Source organism: Pyxicephalus adspersus, chromosome 3 (genome assembly GCF_032062135.1).
Source record: "Pyxicephalus adspersus chromosome 3, UCB_Pads_2.0, whole genome shotgun sequence".
Taxonomy (NCBI): Eukaryota; Metazoa; Chordata; class Amphibia; order Anura; family Pyxicephalidae; genus Pyxicephalus; species Pyxicephalus adspersus.
In genome coordinates, this window is record NC_092860.1 from 72,373,330 (window position 1) to 72,398,094 (window position 24,765).

Here is a 24,765-nt window from a genome sequence, read left to right on the forward strand (position 1 = left end):
CCATCTGGTCTACATTCAATTTCAACTTTCTATTCATCAGTTTGGTATGACAAACAACAAGTTCTGCCAACAATGGTAGCTATTGGGCAATAAATCATTCTTATAAGCCATGAACATAAAATTGCATGCATCTCACATCAGCTCATGTCAACCACATCAGTTAACATCTGATTACCTTAAAGGGCAGCACATATGGACTTGTTTAATAGCACTGTTCAAACAGCAGAGGTGAACACAGTTTTACAGCTTGCAGTCAGTATTATCGATCTAGATCTATTGTCTGTGGCACTGGATAGAGGACTTGGCTGTGCCAGATAAAAAGTTGTCATTCATATTTAATGGCAAAACTGCAGGTGGTGCTACAGACACATATTATATGAGTAAAATATAACAAAACAGGTTTTTCTGTTTTGAAATTCTAATGGCCACTATGGTCAACACTGTAAATGAAACCTTTAGGTGCAAGGACCAAAACAGGTCTGCAATGCTATTTCGTTTTCCATTCAGGTATTGTTGTATTTGGTCGGGCACCACAATCCCTTTTTTCAGTGACCTTGCGATTTGAGAACCCCAGCTACTGCTGCAGGACACTGTCATAAGCCAACATAAAAAAGGAGAGATAGATATAGTGGGAGAGAAGGCTGTAGAAAGTACACTTTAATTGAGTAGTGACTATGAAGGGTACTTTCTAGATTCTAATTGCAGTTTATTATTTATATTAAAGGGTAGGTATAGGATTTTTTTTTATCTTGGATAGAATAAAAACAAAATAAGGTATGTAAAGACAAAGCTATAAACCTTTTTGTTTGTTTTGGATAGATTTAGCAGCAGTTAATACCTAAGGTGTTGCTAGGATTGTGAAAGACCTGGCACTTTGAGGAAAAGAATGAGGTAGATGTTGCCAAACTGAACAACAGGAGGAGCTTAAATGAGCTTGATTAACCCCCTAACCGCTAAGCCCGTAATTTCTCGCACTAAATATTTTTGCTCTTTTGGTTAACCCCGTATTTTTTCGCCTGCACTAAAATCCCCACTTACCTGGTCCCGCTGTGCTAATCCAGCGTCGGTTCCGTGTTCCAGCGTCGGGTCCATGTTCCAGCGTCGTCCTCCAGCGTCGGGTGTCCCTCTCCTTAAAAGAAAAAGCCGGCCGGCTTAGAGGAGAAAGCCAGCTGGCTTTCTTTTCTAAGCCAGCCGGCTTCCTCTCCCTCCTCTCCCTGTCCCTGTCCCTATCCCTGTGCCTATCACTGTCCAGCGTCGATCGCTGGACAAAAAAAAAAAAAAAATACTCACCTTCTCCCTCCGCTCCTCCGGACACGTCTGTCCTCTTCTGTGTTCAGCCGGCGAGTGCAGAGACGATCACCGGGGTTTCCCGGTGACGTCGCTGCGTGCGTCGGCGCGGGAGGGAGGCGGGGCGGCAAATTCAAAATTTTGCATTGAGTTCCTTTGTATTGAACTCCAATACAAAAAAGCTGTATTGAGTTCAATACAAAGAAATCCTTATATAATATATATATAATTGTATTATATATATATTATATAAGCTACTGTACATTACATTTTACACTTTTTTTTTTTTAACTTTTTTTATTTTTTTTTAAAGATTTTTTTTTTTTTTTATGTTTTATAAAAAAAAAATGTAATTATTAAATTTATAAAATTTTGGACATATTTTGGTGAGTTATGCGGTAATTCGGTGAATTAGAGCCTACAATCCAAAATAAATTTCCATGCAAAAAATGTAACACTATTTGCATGGAAGTTTGGAAAGAATTAGAATACCCGGCATTTGCGTACGCGTCCCTCGGCGATTCCTGATGATGCGCGTGCGTGCGCCCGTCGATGAGGGTCGTAGCGGAAAATTCAAATTTTTTGTATTGGATTTAATACAAAGTCCTGTATCCAATCCAATACAAAATAATAGAAAATATATTTATGTGGTTTTGTCTATAGGTATGTGACGGACACTAGGGAGGTGTTTTAGAAAAATATATTACTATACATTATACCGAATTATCGCATTTTCAGTATTTTTCATTTATTTATGTGTTCTTGTTTAAGCTGATTTTTGTGTTTTTCCTTTAATTTTATTAAAAGTTTTTTTTTTTTTTTTTACATGATTGTGTGTTTCAAACATTTTTTATATTCATGATATCTACTAGAACCCTATTCGGACACATTTCTGTAAGTTACAGGTCTACAATTTAAAAAAAAAAAATTTCATGAAAACCTGTGACGCTTTTGGAACAGAAATCTAGAAATCAGTGTAACGCTCAGGTGGTTAATAAAACCTGAGTCTGCTCACTGTATACAGGACACACAAAATAAGCTTTAATTACTGTGTAATAAGTGGCAGTCACATTTACAAACCTTAGCAACATTTTTATTAAATACCAGTGTATACAACCACATTAAGGAAGAATTTTATTAAAACATGTGACTATTTTGGCTCCAGCAACTGTTGAGACTATAAACACTTTGGGCAATAGTATGTCATGTACATACAGCATAAGGAGTGCTGGGGTTAGTAGTATATAAATTATGTTAAGTACAGGGTTCAGAAGTGTATAGAAGAAGTGCAGTGAACAGGCCAGCCCTTGGAGAGTAAGCGGGGCAGGTCTCCTTAGGAAACCACTGATGACATAAGTAATTCAAGTCATGAACAATCAATGGCAATACCTATGAAACTGGCTAGATTATAAAAAAAACAACAAATGCTATTAACTCTAGGAATTGCTACCAAGGAAAGGAAAAATTCAGGTGCTGATAAATTTGGGCAAATGTGTGGATGAAGCACAATCACCAATTTATAGTACAATTGATCAATTGTGGAATAAACACAACCTTGGTACCCAAAATGTGCTGCCTTTTCAATCATATCTATTCCCCAAAACAAAATGTAATATATTGCAGCTTAGATTTGGTGGCTGCTTTATTTTTTGTACAGGCCTTTCCCCACTTTTTTCACCTTCAATCTTACAAATAACACTTCATGTCCCTGGATGGCTATGCTTACTATGGAAGAAGCCTCTGTTGTCACCCAGGCTGGACAGCAAATTTGTCTTCTTTACAAGGTGAGGGGCTTAGTAGTTTCCAGAATTATGAAGCATTGGTTTTTGCTTTAATATCGTTCTACAGAACAAGAATTTCTGGCAAGATAAACAGGTAACTTCTGTACTGTACCCTGAAAAAAAAGAAAAGGGATCCACTACTTCTAAGGACTGCTAAGGTGAATATATTCCATTTTGTGTGATTAGATATCTTTAAGTAAATTAGCAATAAACTGACAGTATGCTGAACTTAACAGAATGGTTAATAATTATACTGTGTGAATAAAGTTTAGATATTTCAGAACATTAACACTTTGTGCTTAGAATATCATCAATATCCTTACATCTGTCCCATCTGTTCAGTGGGTTTATACATAGAATGAACACTGAGATAAAGGGATAAGTGAGTAGTAGGCTTTTAAATGAAACTCATAATTGTTTTACAGTTGCAGCACACTCGGAAACTTCTGGCAAACTACTAAACCTATAAGGCAGTCTGTAAACCACATCCACAATGCACACATAATCCGGAAGATACATCTCATATCAACTACCTAATTTACCAATTACCCACGCAATCACACATATGGGTTCATTCAATAGCACTGTGCAAGCTTTAAACTTATTCTACAGCATCCAATCAGTCATTAGTTCAGCATGCAATCACTCAATAGTTCACATCAATCTGGCCACACTTTACTATTTTTTGCACTAAATTATACAATAAACTAAAAAATAAAATATACTTACAGATAAATGGCATTAAAAGATCATAATACAGATCTGTAACACAGTGAACAGAGAGATTTGCAACAAGTATAAAAAACATATCACTAATAAGTATTCCTAAAAGCTTGTGAGCTCAAGGGTATTGGTAGGAATAAACACATATATGTTGCTGATAAGGTATGCTACAAAAGCATCATGTTATTTTTTTTTTAAAGAATAAAACATCCTCTATGTATTTTTGTAAGTATATTCCTGCAAGGAAATCAAATGAAAGAAATTCCTTTAAATAGAAAAAAATACAGCTGTAAACTTACATTGTGAGTGAAACACTGACCATATGGATTGAGAAATAGGAAGAGAACTTGTGTAGCTGGAAGTAAAAGGGTGGAGGAGTTTGGTGGTGGGTGGGAGGTAACCCTTTTACCGCCAAATCTATCTGAACTACTTTGAATATTAGTGTATGTAATCTCTACAGTTTCCTTGCAATATTTTGCCTGCAGCATGTACTCACTAGGTCTCTGTACTCCCGCGTAGAGCTGACAAAATGACTGATAACATGTCCCTTTTTGGATCACTATGTTCCAGATAGTTTATCTTTGGTGCTAATACATTCTATGCCAGAAGTCCACCAAATAGGTTGTGCTGGTGTTCATGATGAATGACAGCAACAAGACAACTGTACCCGGCAGCTGGGCAGCCACTCATTCTGGCTTAGTAATCATATAGCTTGATTAAGTTACATATACATGTGAAGATCAAACTGCCTGACCAGCTTAAAAGGTCAGTCTGCCCATAAGATTTATTCATTATAGGTAGAGTCTGGCAGCCTATGGCTTTTTAATACTTCAACAGAAATTCTTTAATACTTCAACAAGATATTCTTGCCATAAATCCTGACTCTCTTTATTTTTACATGAAATCTTTAGGGGATTACCCCACCGTTACTTTTGTAAGATCGTTATGTTACATTCTGCAGAATTTAGATTCTGCAGAGTGGGATTCCCCGTTATGCATACAGAAGTTGCACAGACACAAACTCTCACCAACAAAGTCCCTAAAATATAAATATGAAACTGTCAGTTTTACTTGACTAGGGCACAGCAGAGGAACCCATGAGCTGCCCCTTTCCCAACCTCAACCCAACATTCCCAATAAAACGAGACCACACATCTGTTGGGTTAAATTGGCCATAGCAGCTCATTTATTAACCATTAATATATTAACAACCTTTTTCATATATAAACATATGTAACACATCAAACGACAACAATCCAGTCCTTCCTTTCTTTTAGGTCCATGCAACAATTCTTCCCATCGAAAACCTTTCCAAATAACTCGGCTTACTAACCAGGCCCCCAGCCGCTATCACGCCGCCTCAGGGGCGATTTTTGCGGATAAGCCCTTTTAACACCTAGCCCCCACAACAACCAAGTATCATGCAGGACCACCATTAATGAAACAGAGCCCACCCTGATAGGCCCTACCCCCTTCTTCCCGAACCTTAACCCCTACATGGACCTAGGACAAACCGCCCCACTGCTATGACATGACTTATTGACCGTAAACCCACAAAAAAAGGAGGGAGGGTGGGAATCTCTTGTCTTCAGGGCATCAACTGACTGACCCCTTCCCCTCGTGTCCCCCCTTTATAAATCCTACTTCCCCACCCCTTTGCGACACTAACCCCCCAATCACATTAACTTTCCCTCCCCTGTTATTATATTATTATTTTTGTTTTCTTTTCCCGCACTTTTTTTTTTTTTTACACACTTAACCCCTGCAGTCCTGTCTTCCCTCCTTGCCCTGTCAGGCCAACTTTCCTGCATCTACTAAAAAGTGAAATCTGGGTTATTAATACATTGACTGTTTAAACTAAGAAGGCCCAATGTTTAGTAGTTTTGTCCATAGCCAAGCATACCTAGATTATCAAAATCACTGAATAAGCATGATGCAAGTGAAAGAACCTCTGAACTTTATACCAAATTCAGGTCTGTGACTCACATGACAGCATGACAGGCAATCAGCATTTTCAGAAATAAAGTGTATGTAAATCCCAAATTTTATTTTTCATTTTATACAGCATTATCAATAACTATATAGGGTTTTGTGACTCTTGCAAAGTTTCTTACCTGGAAATCTTGTGAATAATACAACTGCCTGTTGCAAGCTGACAACCCAAGGCTACTGCCTCACAATTATCAGTAGAGTTGTCAGTCTGCTTTAGATGCTTCTTCAATTAGTTGTTTGGGTGCTTTTACCCACAGATCTACCCAATAGTAATCTAAGGAAGTGCACATAGAAGGCAGTGGTTTAGCATTATTAGTTTGCAACGGGTAATGCTAGAGCTGACAGGTTCAGCAGGCAAGGAACTTTATAACACACAAATCATTTTCTATATATAATGCTAAATGAGACATGATGTCAAACATAATAAGACTACTTTGCGTTTTAAATATTTTAAATTCTGTATTTCTCATAGGGCATCCAGGATTGAACAGAGAAGGGTTAACTTTAAACGTAAAATAGGTTTGCTCATATTCAGAATGGTATCTCAAAATGTTTTATATACAGGTTGACATTCAAAAAGCCGGCCTTTGATTATCCAGCTCCTTCAGATTTCCGGCATGGATTTCAGAGTGCATTTTCAAATTTACACTGGTTTCTGGATGTGCCGGTTATGTTTTGATGGCGCTGTACTCCAGAATCAGCTGTTGGGTCTTGCTTGCATGTGCTCATTTACTTGCTGCTGGATAGCCACATTATGGATTTAGCATCCATTTAAAGGACTGTACAGGTAGTAACCTGTATATGTGTGTGTGTATTATTATTTATAGATCTTTTACATAAATTTGAATTTGAGATTTAGGCCCAAACAGATATTTTTGCAGAAAAGCACTGCAGTAATAACTGCATATAATGTGTTGGCATGTTGCACACTATGACAATGCAGCTATGACACACCTGTTGCAACACATGACAATGAACTGTGGTGTACTAAATCATAAAAATGCTACATTTAAAATGTTCTGGTGTGTTGCAGGTTCCTTCATGTTTAATCATTAGCATGTGCTATAATGCATTACACTTCAACAGGAAGATGGCTACATACACATGCTAGATCCAGCATGTACAGTGGTCTCCTGACGTCTCCTGCATAGAGCATCACTAAACAAACAAGCAAATACAACTGCTGTGGGGGCACAGCAGGGTTCTTCTTGCATGTCCTCCTCTTCTGTTTAGTTCTATAGAAGTTCACGCAGGTGTAGGGTACAACTTAATCGAGAGCTGTTCTGATGTCCTGGTTTTTACTCTGGGAAACAATAATTATTTTTGTATGGACTATAAATAACACTAACATAATCCTTAACAAACTTATGATTTTGAATAAAAACATTTAATGGTGAATTGGTTAGTGTTGAGATATCAGCAGAGTTTTTAAAAGTGATACATTTTCTCTTTGTGTAGGGGCCCCGTCTTAAACAGTTATAAAGCTAGGTATGGATTGTCCCCCTATTACTACTATTCGGGTGTTTTTAGCAGAGTGAGAAGGCCAATTCTTGAGTTAGGAATATTGATCCGTGTCAGCTGAGGTTTTTTTTAGTGGCATGAGCTTCTCAAACGTAAAAGATGTCCGTGGCATCTAGCCATGGCCTGGTCAGAGCTCAAACCCCTGAGCATGTCATATTATGCCATGGGATGGGGCCTATGTGGGATGTTCTACAATTCTCCTCAAGACATGAACAAGAAAGGGGCCACTACTAAGGAAACCACTTCTTTAAGATTGATACCTCTGCTAAAGTGTGTTTGGTGAGGGCTGGGAGACTGCCACTCTGTGACATAGCAAGAGTGACTCCCTGCTCTAGTAAAGGTACCCAATGTTGTCATAATCTGGAAATGATTGTAAAATCATCTCACAGCTCTTTGCAGCAACTGCCTACTGAGCTATTGTACTTGCAAGTCTGATACTGAAGGATCTGTAACCATATTTGAAAACTAAAGATAGGCAGAGTTATAATGACCACAAATGGCTGTGAAAGTGGTTTTATAAGTATACTGCATTGCTATTTTTCTCTCCTATGTCATATCTTATGTCCTCCGACCTCAAAAATCTAGAAATGGCTAAAATGAATGATGTCCAACACTTTTTTTTCAACTGCACTCTTTGGACCAGATCCTGAGACCAGGATGCATCCAGAACATCAGGTACTGGGGTATTCAGAGACCAGCCTGCCAGCCCACTTTTTCCGCTTCGGATAGGGGAGTTCTACATCTGGATACCATTTTAGAGTGGACAGCACAAAACTGAACAAAAGAATATTGAATTAGATTAGGTGTTTCCTGTGTGTTACTAGTAAGTGACAGCAGCTATAGGTTGTAGGTGTCTGTTGTTTACTAAAAGTGTGAGTATTGCAGAATCCTCCTTGGCTAATACAAAGTGTGGCCTTTAAATTGAGAAGCGGGAGGTCAGTGTAGACTTTGGGCAGGTAGAAGTCAAGTATGTCAAGTCAAACATGTTCAAGAATTAGCAAAAAGGTCAGGCTAATTCACGAGATCTGTTTTAGACTAGTCCCAAATATCTGCAGTGCATAACCTTTCAACACAGGTTGGGTTCTGTGCCAAATGATACATTTTGTCCAATAGATATGCATAGCCTGATTAGCAGGAAGAACCAGTACGTTTTAGAAATTGGGAGCTAGGCAAGTAATATACTTGTGTGTATTGATTAGGCTTTTGCCACCTGCCACATTTGATGGTGTATAAAGTCTAGCAGAAAAAAAAATCCCTGGCTGCAATATTTACCTTTTAATCCAGTCCCATTTCCCTGCAGACTGTAACTTTTATACCACAATCATCTGCAGATGATGCAGGAAGTATCTTGAGCCCACTTGTTTCCAGTTCAATAGATAAAGCTGCGTACACACGTGCAATTTTTGTCGTTGGAAAGGATCTTTCACGAGCAGGGAAATCTCCTGTCCTTCTTGGTTTACTGTTATTCTGTCATAATGTTTATTTCACACAGACTCTTGCTACTTTTTACACTTAGTGGAGTCACAAAGCAGTTCAAAGAGTCATGGTACTATAAGAATGTACCTTCTGTACTAACACAATATGAAGAAGCAGAGATTTATGATCTCTTGTGCTCTCAACAGTGGCAGAAAAGTACTGCAAACAAACTGTTTGAAAAACAAATTCAAAGGGAGGTAAGGAGCAAGTTTTGTGGTTTACCCAGAATCCATTGTTATTACAGGAGACATGTGTGTCCTGATATAAGTAAATGAGAGAAATGAAAAGTTGCCTGCACATGATACAGGACAGCATGGCTGAAGAGTTTGAGGGAAGAGAAGAGAAAAAAAAGAGTGACTGGTAAGCTCAGAGAGCCATGGAGAGTTTATACCTGTCCTCCCTACACCAACATTTTCCCTCCATGCTTTTAGTATTTGGTCAAAGACACTGGCTGAGACTGTGGCGGGGACTTCTCCTGGTTCCTGAGTATAAACCTTTTGCAGCCCTGTAATGACATCACTGAGGCTAGGAAGAGAGATTGCACAGTATAGGGGTAAGGTGAATTAAAAAGTACACAATGGTAGGAAAGGGGGTTGTGAGGTTCTTTTTAAGGTGCCGAATAGCTCAGCTTTAAATGTAAAAAGACATCTTTACCCACAGCAGTTAGTTCCTCTCTCGTTCAGCAGTCCTGAAAATATGCTTGGCGGGTCTCAGATGAGGTTATGAGATGAAGCTAGTGGGCAGTGATGTAAAACTTTGTAACCTCATGTTCTGCCAATAAATAGTTAAGGTTATCATTGTTTCTTCACGTTGGATTCGGTAGCATAATTCAGGAATGTCTGTTCAATCAACAGGATGTAAACCAGGCGAGGTGAGCATACAAGATGCCTGAGGACCTTCTTACTATAATCAGCCAAGTGCCTTCATGATTTAAAGATTGTTGCAATGTACTGGTACCACACATAAAACACCTGCATTTCCTGTAAAAGAAACCAATGAAAAATATTTAGTGGCAGAGCTATTTTTTATTTTTAATTAAAATATATTTTTTTTTTAAATAAGGAAGCATTTTATTATACTTGGAGTACCTGCCAAGGATGCCCTCTGTCCCCACAGCGCTAGGTCCCAGGTTCAAATCTTGGCCAGGACACTATCTGCATGGAGTTCCCCCCGTATTTGCATGATTTTCCTTCCCATGTTTGCTACGTAATATGTTGGCACTATATAAATACTGTGTATTAATAATAATAATAATAATAATAATAGTAATAATAATAATAGCATGTCATATTTAATAGGGAAACAGGGATCTTACTAGACTGGACTTGATTACTAGCTGACTACTACAAATATTATATACATAATAATATATATATATAATACATTACGTGCTGATGATGTTTTTTTCTGTTCCGATGAATCCTACGTGAAACCCTTCCGAATCGCTTTTCTTTTTAACAAGCTTGACTATATTACTGGTCTTCATAAAGGTCATAAATCAAATCTAAGACTTACTTATCTAGAATTTACTACATACTCATATATGCTGGCTGGTCAAAATACCCGGGGTCAAGATGCCACTTTTACTCAAATGTCTTTCACTCATGTACTACCAGTGCCATTCTGTCAGTTTCCAAAGCATAAAGAGACAGGTTTTTAAATTAGTGTGGGGTTTATCCAGGTGTCCCAAAACACCCTTTTCTATTCTAAATTTAGTGGTAAACAGCATGACTAAATGCTATTAGGCACCACAGATAACTTAATTGCCATTATTCCTTCTACTTTCAAACTCCACAAGGGTCCTTTTGGAAGCATCTCTCTGTTCCCCCAACATAACCAACAACATATTGTAGCTACTAAAATGTGAGTGAGGTCAAAGTACCAGTCCTACCATTCTTCAGTCTCATAATATATAAGACTGACCTAAGCATACTGGCATCCTATTTTGCCCTCTTTCTTACCTGTCCCTACTGGGAAAACTCTATTCATCCTTAACTTTACAAATCAAACTGCTTCTTATGGTCATACAAGCATAATCAAACTATACTCACTTTAAAACTTATGTTTTTCTCTCTCTCTAGATAGGCACAAGATTCCTCTCAGAAAAAACATTCTGATATGTACAAAATAAACATTTCAATCAGTCTTCAGTAGATGCTCAGAGTCATAACACTTCTTTTTGCATAACCTTGATTGAACAAAAAGGAATTTATATCCTCATATTCCAGGGATGATATCAGGGGAAGAATTTTTTTTTTAATCCAAATGTATTCTAGAATTTTGTTTAATCCAAATGTACAGCTTCCTTCTTTTACCACTAAGTGGGAAACAGAATTTAATACCACAACTTCTGAGACTGACTCGACTAAATTGTTATCCTAAGCCAAAAGTTTGGCTAATGTAGCTGCTGTAGAAACTTATTAATATCATTATTATTAGATGCTACTTCGGTGATATCTAGCTTAATTTCACATTTCAGTGGCTGCCCCCACCTATCTAAATCATTGATTTAGGAGTTATACTTCATGGGTACATTTGGCTATATACATTTGTCTAAAAAGTCAGGATATTCTAGGGAAGGGTATATTAGACAATATATACAGTTCTGGGATGGATTAACAGGCAATGTTCAACAGGAGATCGGTTGCAGTTCCACCTACGTTAATTTGACATAATGTATCTTCGCAGCCTCTAGGAAATCCAAAGCTAGAGCCTGGAAATCCTAAACCCAGCTTTTTGTTAGAAATCTAGCTTAGAGTCTTGAAGGCATATTCTTTGAAAATCCTTCTGCTATTGGAAATATATAATTTTTTGAGCATTAATCAATTTGAGGTAATACGGAATCCTTGGGTGGAATACTATCTCCATAGTGTCCAACGCTCCACAACTCTAATTTAACTTTCCCAGCAATTTAGAGTATCTTAGACCTGTAGGACCCCCTTTTTTTCCCCAGTACTCAGTGACTACTCCCATAGCTACTTTTCCTGATTTGCACTGAAGTTGCTACCGTGGTAGCTTCCTGGATTACCAACCCCACATTACTGTGTTTCTTTGTGCGTTTATAAAAAATGTAAAATGTTTGTTTTATTCATAAAAATTTTCACCACACCTTTGACACTGCTATTCATCTAGTCAATTGTATGATTTGATAAATGGTATAAATCACTTGTACCCAGGGAAAAAAAAACATTATCCGTCAATGTTATGTGTCTCAATGCTTTCTTAGCAAATGTTTTCCATCATGGACCAGATTAATTTCAGGTTTTCTGGATCACCCAGCTTCACTGATGAAAGTGTATCCTCTCCAACCTTGGAGAGCTTTAATAAAACACGCCCTATGGATTTATTTCAACTGAAAAGCAACAAATGAGTTACAGGTAACACATGCATTGCATGTTGGCATTTAACATACTTTCAGGGTTTTTGCAATACAGCACAAGATGGTTTACCTTTGTGCATTGTAGTGTGCTAGAATACTGTGTATTGTGCTGTGCTGTGGCTTTTAGGTGCAGTGGGGTGTCATTATATATAATATGTTAACTTGTTGCAGGTATTCAAAATATGTCTTTTTCAGTGTGTACTTCAAGGGTGTGAATGGGCATGTTAGCTTAGAAATATTACCTTCAAATCTGATGTGGATTCATAACTAAATTATATAATACCATGTGCATATAACCTTGAGTACACTAAAATTTAACAAGGCATTTGTAAACATTTTTGTAAATACTATTCATATTTGTTCATGCAGAAACACTGATGCATTGTGCTGCATGAAAGTGCATTGCAAACATGATTTCCTTTACAGCTATGCACTGCAATGTACAAAAGACAATTAAACTTTATCACACCTAAATGTATGTCATCATGCATGTTGCAAAGCACATGGAACAGTGTGAATTGAGTCTTAAAGCACCCATCAGCTGAGCACAAGGTCAACACATAAATATGCAATAAAAATACCTACTGTTCATGCTTAAAACCTAATTATTGGACAGTAAAGCATATGAGACTTCTTGAATGTTACAGAATACAGAGTATAAGGAGCTGACCTAGGAAATTCAATGTATTCATTGGTGTTCTTTTCTTCCAGTAGTTTACTATAATATTGCACTATGGCAACCAGTTAGTTTAGCACCAATCAGTTCATAAAATGACTTATGGAGTTTTGTACCTTTGGCACAGGGTTCTACCCACGCTATTGTACTGTATATTACTGAAGACAGTAGAGACTTTCGTTGAAACATGGCAATTGTAAGAGCTTGAAACAGCGGACAGTGTCCCAAACCAGTCATTTTTCTAGTGTAAAATATGCCAACTGTACCCTTTGCTGCCCTTCTATAGTTTCTTCTCTGTTTTATTGTTTGATAGAAACTCACCATTCCTTTAGGAAGAACTCTTTAATACAGGTGTCATTAAGGAATATTTGTACATAAAAATCCCTAATACTGATATAATCAGATTACAACATAAATCTTACATTTGCCTCAGAGGAAATTATTTGCAATAGACCTGTTTATGCAGCACATTTTGGCTGTTCTGTTGTTATTCCTCACACCCACCCCTGAGGCATAAGGCAATATCTACCTGCCAAAATTCCACACATCTAATAACATGAACTGTAACTGAAAATGTGACACCAAGCTCTGATCTCTTGTAATCTCAATCTGTTAGGAAATTCTGGGGATATTTATTACACATGTTATGTACAACAGGATCAGTTAAACCACCTGCGCAGCCTGTTCAGTTACCCAGGGATCTATGTATTTATGTGGCCTATTGGAAGCTGGGCTGCATCCACCATCATTACAGCATACACAGCCTGAGGTTGTGGAAAGTGGGTAGCATTACTCCTAACTTGCCTAGCTGTCTTTGTGGAAAAAAAGTATCCCGGGCAGGGTCCGGACTCTAGGCTCAATGCATGTATGTACATGAATAGTCCCCTGGCCAATTGTGCCCACATGGTAAGATGACTTTTCCTCATTGACCACCTATACAAAACACAAAGCAGGCACTTCAACATTGCCCATCAATGAAAGAGGACGTTTCACTGACCACCACTAAAAAGATCATTTAGCAATAACAAAAAAACAGTATATTAATACTGACTAGGTAAAAAGTGTAAAAACAATGATCATCTATACAAAGAGGTTGTATATTAGATAGCGTAGTTCACATAACATCAATGTAAAATGTGTGAAATAGGATTGGTACCATATACTGTGTGTGTGGAATAGCTAGCTGGCCATCAGCAGTAAAATACAAAACCTGTAGTGGAGGTTCAACAGACTTTACTTAAAAGGGGTAGGGGGGAAAAAAGAGGGCCTCAATTAAAATCATGCAATAATGTAATTATAGTAAGAAAAAATAAACTTTATTGGGCATTATTTCCTTTGCACAATTAACGTTATTTAAAGCTCAAATTAGTATTTCCTGACAGTGATTTTGTGCGTTGATCTGTTTTCTCTTTCTGCTTAGAAGGTGCTGCAGCCAATTAATTACGTTTTTTGTGCATGATGCACACACTAAAGGCAATTGCAAAGGCGGCCAATAGGGAAGGGGTAGCTGGTAGTTGCTGAAACTTGTACTATATCCACAGAAGTTGCTTTAACTCAATTATGTCCAAGGGTAACAAAAACTTTTGTAACCAGACTAAACTTTGAAGTTTTAATATATACCTTTTTAACCACTCTGCAACTCGTAATATCCAAGCCATTATTAAGTATTTTGTTTTATTAAACAGAATGCAGGTATTAGGAATATGTCCCTGCAGAATTGTAAGGGAAGGCCCGCTTTTGTGGGTTGATAGCAGTAATGGCCTAATTGACCATATGCTACAGAATATTGTCAGAATGCAAGTAAGTATTGTATTTTAAAAATATATGCATAGAAATAAATGTGTTCCTCTGTGTATTTCTTCTGTTTATTTAATGGGTTGGTTATTTTATGTCCTTGTGTTTATTTAATAAGTTGGTTATATTATGTCCATTTTTTCCTGTTTTTAAACAGATGAAGTCGTCATTTCCTTAGCACAAAAAATGATCCTGCATTCATCCAATCGGATTTTTGGAAAGGCAAACAAACCTATGCTGCCATCCTTTATATCAGAAATTCTATGTCACCTTTAAACACTTATCGTTAGCTATTAGCATATATTTTATCTCACCCTATATTCAGAAATGTTTGTAATGACGTGCCTTTACTGACTATTACTATCTAGGCCAAAATTTTTGTTACATGCAAGAAAATGCTTGTACATAACTGTTTTGCTGCCAAGAATGAATGCTGTATTACATCTAATTGCAAAACATAAAACAACACATTAATAAAGATGTATAATTCATTCATAGGTTGGCCTTTGTTCCCCTGACATTAATGTTGTTTTTTTTTTTTCTTTTATCTTTTCCACTACATTTTGTGTCGATGTTCTCCCTTTTTTATTATTACCCACTGTTTGTTGTTTTTTGTACAAAAATTAATAATGATATATTCTACAAAGATGTATAATTCAAATTAAAGATCCTTATCATAATTTTGTATTTAAACTTGTGACTAGAAGAGGAGCAGTTATTGGTTTTAAACACCCAATGTGCATTGAGCCGTATAGCATTGATGACATCTATCATTCTAAAGATCTTGTAACAATACAATATTCCTTGCACATTACCAAGTCACCTGTTCTTAATGCACTTATCTGTTTCATAATCCTTTACTAAATCTAATAAAAATAAAAAGATTGTTTTTGGGGAATATAATTAATGAGAATAGTTATTTACCACTAAGTTTCGGAGCTAAAAAAAATTATTCCTTCCTCTACTGCTCAAAAGCATTATTGTGCCAATGTAAATAACTTTCTTTAACTGTTGCCTGTCAAAAAAGGATGGATGTAAAAAGTGATTGTTAATAATATTTCCAAAATGGTTGATAGGGATATTATTCAATGTTTAGGTTTTGTGCAAGAGAAACATGAATAAATAGTTTATAAAATACTACATTGTACAGAGAAAGAAACACAACATTAAAAGACAGTATTAGAGTACTGTATTAAATAAAAAAGGCTAATTTTTAGCAGATAAGAAAGAAAATATGTGTATATGCTGTATATCTACAAAACTTGATACTTAGCTCAATTTTAGGCAATTTACTTTGCTTTTTTGTTCTTTATCTTTGGAAACCTAATTTCAACTAAAAAAATAAAATAAAAAAAAGTTGATCTTTTTAGTTTGTTTGTTTTAAATGTGGAGAAACAAAAAGTGCAATTTGAAAATAATTGGCAAGCTCTATTTTCATTAATGGATTATTAATTGTATTGTTTTAAGCAGAGATTAACTCACTTCCCTGCACTTTATTCACACAGCTCATGTCCAGAATCAGGATCTTTGGCTTTCCGCACTGGCCAGTCTAAAATGATGTAACTCCAATACATGCACATTCTGGCACTGAGGTTTGCTGAGCATGTACAATGAGCTGTGTTTGTGTGTGTTTCTTTTTTAAAAAAAAAAAATAGTCATTTTGTTTCTGAAGCTGGTTAGACTTTTAACAAGCAAATCAGTTTTCTCATTAAAAATATATAATTTTTCAATCTTGTTTTGCAATGACATTTACCATGACAGTTATGTTGTATATTCTATTTTAAAGTGCAGAAATAACATAACTTTTAACAGTATTTTCCTAGTTCCCCAAAATGCCAAGGGCTGGCCCGCCTTTCCCCTGCATTTTCCTCTTGGCCACTAAGCCACCCGTTGTTATTATTTCTATTAATATTAATAATATTGTTTATGCAGAAAGAGGGATAACATATAACACAGCCCTGTACATTAAATATGTTTATAGTAAAGGGACAATAGGAATGTGTGGCAGCAGGGCAGCAACCATCACTGCAGTATGCATGTAAATATGGCATTTGAAAGTACATGCAGGAATATAAAGGTGTACTTATTAAAAGAAAATAAATGTTTGGAGAAATATATAGGATGCTAATGCTGAGCTCCTTTTCTGGAAAACCTAGTTACCTTGATTTCATGAGGCTTCATTGGCCTCAATACTTTGTTATCAAATTCATGTATCAATGCTTATTGGATTTACTAATTCTGCATGCTTGTTCCAGGTAAATAACTAAATAGGTTTTAGGTAAGCATGTTCCTATATACTCCTTTACATACTTAGGAGTCAGAGACACATGCTGCGTCTTTCTCAACTCTCTGTGATAGCTATACCATGCTGAGCAGAACTGATCGCACACAGATACCATTAAAAATGTACTACTTTCTAAAATTGCTTTGGAATTTTGTGTTGTTTTCTGATTCATAATATTGTCTGTAGAATTAAAGCCATATTGCTAACTGCCTTGTGTCAGAAAGAATAGATTAGACAAGGGAAGTTTTTGTGTCACAGGCCACTGATTTTGAGATAGGAAGCATGGTCTTTAGCATCTGGAAAAGAAAGATTGTCATAGTTCCCCCTCCCTGTCAAGCCTATATTTTGCAGTAGTAGCTAGATAACTTTCTTCAAGCACCAAAAGCAAAAGAAAGTATTCAAATTACCAGGAACAAATAATCAGATGCTGTCATGGGTGTATTGTGTTTTGTTACAAAACAGTTTGCATTACATACACATCTGTGGTAGAATATCACACCAAATGTAAACTATTCCCTATATTCTGGTTTATGGAAAAACAGTTTTTAATATCACGAAAGGGTACTATATTTTACTTATTAAAAAAAGTAAACTTGAAAAAAAAAATCATAGAGACATTTTAAAAGTACATATTTACAAACCTGAATGATTATGCATTTTTATACATACCTTATGTCATGTGATTATTTTAGTAAAAACTACTGACAGCATATACAATTGAAAAAAAGCATCATGGTTTTGTAAGTTAATTCATAATAGTGCTACAGAACATTTTTAAATACATTAAAATATTTTCATCCTTATAACCCTAAACACACCATTATTGTGTTCAGTTTGACGGTTGCCACTTATCATGACTTTTCAATGCTAGATGCCTTGACAAATAAGGCAGGTTATTTTTAATAAAAATATATATGTAATGAGTCACTTTATTTTTAGCTAGCTTTCCTATTCAACCTTTTCTGGAAATTGGTAAAGGGTGGGGAAGTTTATTAAGATGCCTTCCAGATTGCAAAAAGTTTCCACAGCAGAACCCCAAACTCATTTGGGAGGCAGGTTATGATGATGAGAATCTTTTCCGTCACTATGGGTCTGGTTCACTGGTCAACCCCATACATTCTCTCTCCCTTATTTTACTGTCCATGTAGGATTAAAAGATTAGTTTTAATATACATTTTAATACATTTAAAATAAAAATAAAGAGCAGCTTTAAAACATTTCAAGCAATGTGTTAAATATATTATTTGTGCATTTAGTTGAATTAAATATTATATTGTTTAAATGTTTTTTATCTACTGACTTGTGTTGTCCTTTGCATGATTCATATTATACAGTACAAAATAGAACGCTCTACTGTTACTGGTATATATGGAATAAAAAAATAAATAAAAAAACAATACTTTGTGGCGCCTTCTAGAGCACATTGTGTGTACTTTTTAGTTCTTTTATAGACAGAAAAGTATTACTTTCACTAGAGATTAATCCTATTTTCTGGCGCCATCTAGAGCATATTGTGAGTCATTTGATACTTGGCTTTAAAATTATATTCTTCACTACACCACAATGGGTTTGATTTACTCAAAGCAGAACTAAATATCTTCTAGCAAGATATCTCTTGGCAAAATTGCTATATGGACTGAAACAAAACCTACAGTAATAAGGAGAACTCTGTATAGAACCTAGTCTAATGAAAGCTTTATAAAGATTACCCTGGGGTCAAGACTTGAAATTTATATAATTGTATCACTATTATTATTAGTATATTTCACATTGAGGAAACAAACCTGGAATCTCCCACATTTAATTGAGCAAAATTACCCCCTGCCACATCCCAAAATTAAAAAATTATTGAAAAAGTAAAGAGGAGAACTCAAAAGGCAGTATTTATATATATATATATATATATATATATATATATATATATATGTACATGAATATGTTGCCAAGTAACTAACAGTCGTAAAATTAATTTGGTATTCATTTGGCTATGGGTAAAAACATATATATATCTAATTTCCAAATTGCATACAAAGAATAAACATTCAATCACAATCACAAAAAAATCCAAACAAATTAAACATATACAATTTTATTACTTAATATATTTTCCGTTGACGTGTAAAGATGTTGTACCCAAATATACTTTGCCAAAAAAAAAAAAAAATAAACCTCCTGCCCTTTATTTTCCTCTTCGCTATATTTCTACTAAGGGGTTGGCAGCCATACCTTTATTCTATTATTTAAGTATTAGAAGATCCATTTTCTTTTCTCACTTCTTTTCTATAATATGTTGTAAATAGCACCATGAAAGTGGGAAAAAAACCTTTAGGGAAACCTGTTAGTAAATACCTTACCTTCAGCTTGTGTACTGCAGGGGCTCATGTCTGGGATCTGGGATACCCAGCATTTCCCACAAAAATGTCAGAAGGGAAATGATAACATACTTGCCTTGGACCAGTGTTTCTCAACCAAGGTTCCTCCTGAGGATACATACTGCTTCCTGGAGCAGTTTGTGACCCTCAGGTCAGTTTACCGGGTACCAATGGTATTTGATGTTCCTTCTTAACTATTTTCTGTAAAGCCTGATGTTTAGCCTGATTATTGTAGTTTAATTCATCATAACCAAACCAAGTATTTTATTAAAATCTCACTGGGTACTAATAATGACTTCATCATTTTCAAGTGGGAGTACTTTTGGGCAGAACTGCAGAACTGGTAGTTTGAATATTTGAAAATAAATTTGCTACAAACTGCAATGTTACAGCCTTAAATGAGCCACAATGACTCAAAATTGATATTACTGAGAAACATTTGGTTAATATGAAGGTTGACAAAGCACCAGCGCTGATGGATTACATCCACTTTTCCTAAAGAGCTGAGCTCAGTTATTTCAAAGCCATTGTTTCTAATTTTTAGAGACTCTTTAGGCACTGGCATGGTACCCAATGCATTGTTGTAAGGCCAATGTGGTTCCTAACTTCCTAAAAAGAAGAAAGTCATTACCAGGTAACTACAGACCAGTAAGTTTAACTTCTATAGTTGGAAAGGTCCTAGAGAGTTTTCATATTTTCTTCTAGAAAATAATATTTTAAGTGATAGCATGGATTCAAGAAGGACCGAAGTTGTCAAACAAATTTACTCTCTTTTTATAGGGAAGTAAGTAAACAGGTAGACAGTGGACATTGGCAGTGGCATTTGACACCGTACCCAACAGACAGTTAATATGCAAGTTAGGGTCTAGAGGGTTAGACATTTTAGTATGTAAATGGATAGAAAACTGGCTTTAAGACCGCATCCAGAGAGCAGTGATTAGTAAATAGCGAATCAATATTCATACTCTGAATGGTCTAAGCTTATTAGAGGTGTACCCCAGGATTAAGTGCTGGGACCTTACATTTTAACATCTTTATAAATGATATAGAGGTTGGGATTAAAAGTACCATTTCTGTGTTTGCAGATGACACCAAACTATGTAATGGAATTAAATCCATACAGGATGTCTATAATCTACAAGCAGACCTGGATACATTGTTTGATTGGGCAGTCAAATGGCAAATGAAAATTATTATTGATAAATGTATTTGGGGGCTTCCTGTACAAAGCATGGTCAGACCACATCTGGAATATGCAGTCCAGTTTTGGGCACCAGTTTACAAAAAGGACATTGTGGAATTGGAGTGCAGAGAAGGGCAACTAAACTAATAAAAGGAATGGAGGAGCTCAGCTATGAGGAGGGAATAGCTGAACTGAATCTATTCTCCCTTGAGAAGATATGTTTAAGGGGAGATATAATCACCCTGTATAAATATATATATCGAGTTTGGAGGATAAGAAATGTACTGTCCGGATAAGGAAGGGATTCTTCACTCTAGGGTTTGTGAAAATGTGGAATCCGCTGCCTCAAGAAGTAGATTCAGCAAGTATTATAAATTGCTTTAGGAAAAAGCTGGATGCTTTTCTAGAATCACAGAATATAACTGGGTAAAAAAGTTTTAAAGGAAAGACAACAGAGACTGTTGATCCAGGGAACATCCAAATGGGAAAGGAATTTTTCACCTGTTGGAGCAAATTTACCCAACTATTTTTTGCCTTCCTCTGGATCAACTATGTCTATAGGGTTTTTATCTGGGATATATTTATTTCCCTTATGGTTGAACTTGATGGATTTATGTCTTTTTCAACCTAACTATGTACCAGGTACAGGTCAGTGGGGCAAATTACGTGAACTGCATAGTGTGCTTACAATAGCCACCTTTATTATATATTTAAAATCTGTTTTTGTATTTTTTTTTTAAAGCTGTAACTGAATAAATAGGATAAAATGGAGTTAGATTTTATTTTTGTTTGTAACTTACTAAACAATTCCAATTTATTCCAGAACGACATGTCCATGCCTTGTCGTCCTGTTGTAGAAAGTTGAAAAATAATGGAATAACTTGCACGATCAACAGATAATAAAACTATGTTTCAGGGGGGACTAGGAAAAACAAAAAAATAATTCAAATCCTTAAAAAAGACATGTGTCATTTAAATATAATTCAACCAGGTATCAAGGACATTAGAACATTTATACAGTGATAATCTTTATTTTATTTATTCACTATTGTATGTATCATTTTGTAATTTCACATTTTTAAAAAGAAAATCCTGAACTGAGTTAAATCAAGGCAGAACCCTTGTGTTATTACTGGGCTGTTTTCAAGCTAATCCTGTTGCTTGCAAAGAACAGTGTGTAAGAACAGCAGCTGCCTTCTCACTTCATCTACCAATAAGTTATCATGTTGGCAAGGCACTGTAATTTCCTGAAATGGCTGCAAAGATTTGAATAAAACAATTAGGAAGAATTGCTGCTATTTGCTATATTGCTGCATCCTATTTGCTGCTTTTTTTTCCAGTAAGGGTTATCTCAGACAGGTGGCAAGGTTTAGGTGTGCTTACTGTTTTCTCACACTCCTGAGATTGAGCTAAATGTAGCATTTCAGCTGTGGCTACCCAGAAATGAATATTGGTAGTGAGCCATTCATTGCTTGCAGAAAGCACAGACCCAACGTAATTCAATACAGCTATGCACAAAGTTTCAGAAACTTTTGTAAGACATTGTGCTCATTTAATGACTTTGCATTGGAAATGTGAGATATGAATATTTTTGTGCCAAATATTTATGACTACATGTTTTCCTATTATCTGCATTTCTAAATAAATGTATTCCTTCCAGGAGGACAGACAGTAACAGAAAGAAATGCTATTAGTGGGGGAGGTCAGAAGTCCTTTTTAATGATGACTCAGTTGCATGCTAAGCCCCTGCTGCTTGCTAGAAGTAGCACTTGGCCAAGCTTTGAGCTTATATACTAATCCCATAAAATTATGTTTGCTAATCTTTCACTAGCTAGGTTACTGGGTCATTCACATTACCTGGAAATTATTCACAACCTGCAGCATGTTAAAACCAAAACAATAAACACTAAAAAATAATGTTATTAAATAAGCAGAAATGCAAAACCCCACTGGATAATAACGTTTAAAGATGCAATACAAAATATATATTAGTATCACTGGTGGTGGCATTGATTATCTCAATGAAAAATGGAAACTTTGGAAGTATAAATTCTTCTCTTCCTTTTCCTGAGGGGCTTAGAAAGGCTAACCCTGGTGAGGCAGAGGTAGCTGGCCAAGTAATCTGCAGCCAGGTGAGCATTCCCCCTCCATCAGAAAAGGCATGCAACAGCTAGAGAGAAAAATAGCTCTCATCTTTGACACCAAACCCATTCTTGACTTCTCTAAGAGGGGCATTGATCTCAAGGGAAATTGCAACTGTTGAGCTACTTCACTAACCTGATGGTTCTTAGCTACCCTGTCTGTTGGCATGTAGCCACATTGAGCTGATTGAGCTAAAGGGACATTGCTGTGAAATTCTGGCACCAGTACTCAGGTGCCTGAGGGCTATATTCTCATAAGTACATGGTGGTCAGTAGAGGATCATCACTTATGCAAGTAGAAACCTTTCTGAGACTGGAAAATCCGAAAAAACTATAGTTCGTTCAAGCTGAAGCATTTGGCCTTCGTGTAGGCAGTCACCAAGTGCTTTTTGGAGCACCTGATCAGGGGGCCAAGTTCAAAATTTGAGCAGATAGCAATTCGTTGTTAATCCCAAAACACCTAAACTCAGTGCTGTGCAGCAGTGTTGGGAGGGCCAACATCTTTAACTTCTTCTTACATTTTCGTCCTGATGTGTTGGCCAGGGACAGCAAAATATTACATGGCTTCATCAGAAGACCCAGCTGTTTTGGGAAACACTTTGCCAATTGTTAACAGAAAACCCCCATTATATTGGTGTTGGTCTGTTGTTTTCAGGCCTTGAAACTTTCCAGGTGTTCCAGCATGCTATCAAAGTTGCCCTAGATTTGAGAAGGACATTAATCACTTAAGAAAGTTACAAGTGTTTCAGTGAACTGTTTTACTGGTCTAATGGCTTTTATTTACAAGGTCACTTGGTATAGTTCCATCTAGTAGCTTCTTTATGCAGCCCTTTGGTATCCTGATGAAGCCATTGAGACATTGTGAATAATCTATATTTGTGTAGTTTGCATAAATGTACTCAAATTCCTACTCATACTGCCTGCCATTATATCCTCTGCTCTCTTCTTTTGCACATACTGCCCACCATCATACTCCTGGACTCTTCCCCTCCACATATTTTGTACACTCCTCTACACACTGCCTACTGTCATACCCTTCAATCTCTCCTGCATATAATGTCCATTGTAATTCAATAACATTCTCCACTGCTGCACATTTTACCCACTAAACAGTTCTTCATCAATATTTGTAATACAGCCAACCTTGCCCTTTTTAGAACAAGCAGACATTTGCTAGAATTACCACCTCCAGGAACTTTGCAGGCCTTATAGACACTGGTGTTTTCAGTCATTACACTCCTGTGCAGGACTTAAGCATATAAAGCTGGCAGCAGTCTGCAAAAGTAGAAGAGGAATTCCCTTTTCAGCCAATGTGTTGTAAATTCCCTCTTTTGTCAAGCTCCTGATGGCACTGCTATCCAACACTTCCAAGGGGTGTTATATAGAGCAATGGTTGCCAACCTTTGGAACTCAAAGACCACTAAATTTAGGGACTCTGGACTGCGCATGCGCGGGGAGCCATATGTCACTCAAAGGGGAAGAAACTTCCCCTAAAGTGACATCATGATGCCAGAACCCGCCCACTCTCTATCGCAGGTCTGAGCCTTGCAATGGGAGAGTGGGCAGGTTGTGTCCAGAAACACAACACGCCCACCGCCCTGAGCCTGTGATGCATACGGGGGACATGGTCCTTCTCCTAACCCCACGGGGGGGGGGGGGCACCAGCCAGCTCCACGGACCACCAACATTTTCTCATGGACCACCGTTTGGCGTCCACTGATTTAGAGTGTACCCCAATGGCTGGTGTAGTTCTTCCCACGACCCCTCTGTTCTGACTACAGAAAGTGGTCATATAAGGGGTAGTGAGAGCAAACCATTATCCAAAACAGCCAGAAGTGTTGAATAGCAGTGGTGATAATATCTTTACAAGATAGCTAAGTTCTAACACAAAGTCTACCAAGGAGGCTTGTGCTTTGTTTGTTATTTTGCAGGATGCTATTTTTTTCTATGAGTAAAAGATGGGGTCTCTTTAACATTTTAATGTACCGTTTTTTTTTTGCCGTATAAGACGCACTTTTTCTTCCCCAAAACTGGGGGGGAAAAATTAGTGCGTCCTATATGACAAAGGTGTGATAAAATAATTAAAATAATATACTCACCTGATACCCGATCCTGCGTGTGTCTCTGGCTGCAGCAGCGTCTGTCTCCTCTTCTCT

At 36.7% G+C, this 24,765-nt stretch overlaps 1 protein-coding gene across 3 annotated transcripts in view; it reads right to left on the reverse strand.

Moving 5' to 3' along the window:
• LOC140326520 (excitatory amino acid transporter 1-like) overlaps nucleotides 1-4,164 on the reverse strand; it is a 41,479-nt gene extending 37,315 nt beyond the window's left edge. The window contains exon 1 of one of the 3 annotated variants that reach the window (XM_072405186.1): nucleotides 4,091-4,164. The gene's annotated coding sequence lies outside the window, so the exon portion shown is untranslated. Of the gene's footprint in view, nucleotides 1-3,013; nucleotides 3,488-3,797; nucleotides 3,817-4,090 lie in introns of those variants that run through there. The other 2 variants (XM_072405188.1, XM_072405189.1) reach the window with 2 other exon arrangements.
• Between the last annotated feature and the right edge of the window lie 20,601 nt (nucleotides 4,165-24,765).